Source organism: Grammomys surdaster, unplaced genomic scaffold (assembly GCF_004785775.1).
Source record: "Grammomys surdaster isolate TR1022 unplaced genomic scaffold, NIH_TR_1.0 143, whole genome shotgun sequence".
Lineage (NCBI taxonomy): Eukaryota > Metazoa > Chordata > Mammalia > Rodentia > Muridae > Grammomys > Grammomys surdaster.
This window is the reverse complement of record NW_021604601.1, coordinates 8183480-8185322: the sequence shown is the minus strand read 5'-3', so window position 1 is coordinate 8185322 and position 1843 is coordinate 8183480.

The following is a 1843-nucleotide window of genomic DNA, read 5'->3' as shown; positions in this document are numbered from 1 at the left end:
AATCTTCAAGTTTCTGTCTATCCGCAAACTCACGGTCACGCTCAGATGGAGGTATAGCCAATATGTTATTAGTGATTTTCTTTATTTTATAAATTGTTCTACTTTACGTTTTCATTTGTGTATAATAAACAAAGGTGGTTTTGGGAGGAGAGAAGTGTCAGGGCAGGTAGTTTAATGAGGAACTATTTTTTAAAAATAGGATCCTCCTTGCCTGTGGCCTTGGCATTCTAGAGCCTTCCTTTATTACATTCTGGAGTAAGATAAGATAAAGGTTCCTTCCCAGTCACTCTGCTCAATAGGGCTTGGGCGAAGGGCACATGGCAAAGAAACTCACCTTGGAGAACATTCTGGAAGAATGGAAAGTTTCCAGGAAAGCTAATGCTGGAGAGGGTACAAGGAAGGTGGCCCTGATGGCCAGGCCTCAGAGGGACAGAGGCTTAAGACAGCCATTCCCAACCAGTGGGGCGTGTCCCCACAGGGGTTGCATATTAGATATTTACACTACGATTCATAACTAACAGAATTATAGTTATGAAGTAGCAACAAAGTAATATTATATTTTGGGGGCGGGTCACCACAACATTAGGCGCAGGCTAGTCTTGAACTCACAGAGATCTGTCAGCCTCTGCCTCCTGGGTGCTAGGATTAAAGGCATGTGCTACCACAGCCTGGCTTTATAACTTTTTTCTGAAAGGGAAAAAAATGTGTGTGTGTGTGTGTGTGTGTGTGTGACAGCCTTAGGAAGGTTGAGGTCTACAGCATGGTTTAGGGGGTGACTTTGTGTATCGTGGAACCCAGCCCCTCAGGATCTGCCCTCAGCATCCTGTAAACCTTCAAGGAAGTGAATAGATTGGATTTCCTGCTGAAACCAGGGAGCACACAGGATTGATGTCAATCCTTCATAAATCTATGTGCATAAAAAAGACAGTAGATACCCCAGTGACACCCTTCCTGCCCCATGGGAAAGAAAAAAGGGGGAGATGGACAGTTGCCAAACGCTTAGTGTTCAGGCTTAAGGATGGAATTGTCACATAGTTTTAAATCAATCACTTTGTTTTCTAGTTGTGAAGTTCAGAGGTAGAGTGCTCAGCTGGCAAGTGCGATTGATCCTCTGGGTCTGATCCCCACGCCACTCCTCTCACTCAACACCCATGCTCTGTGTATGCACGCATGCTCACACCCCACCACACGCAGATGTACATGGATGTCCGTGCACATGCACAGACACACACAGGCTCACACAGACACACACACATACACAGGCTCACACAGGCACAGACACACACACAGGCTCACACAAGCACAGACACACACACATAAGCTTACTCACACAGACACACACAGGCTCACACAGACACAGACAGACAGACAGACAGACAGACACACACACACACACACAAACATGGTCACTCACAGACACACATATACACATGCTCACTCACACAGACACACACAGACTCACACAGGCACAGACACACATACATATGCTCACTCACACAGACACACACAGGCTCACACAGACACACAGACAGACAGACAGACAGACAGGCAGACAGACAGACACACATTTTTTTCCTTTCAAAAAAGTTATAAAGCTGGATTGTGCACATGCCTTTAATCCCAGCACTCGGGAGGCAGAGGCAGAAGCAGAGGCAGGCAGATCTCTGTGAGTTCAGGACCAACCTGGTCTACAGAGTGAGTTCTACAGAGAAACCCTATCTTGAAAAAAGGTGCCCCTATTTTTGTTTTATTTAATTAAGAAATTTTAACCTCTCTTTCTCTTTCTCTCTCTCTTCCTTTCTCTCTCTCTCTCTCTCTCTCTCTCTCTCTCTCTCTCTCTCTC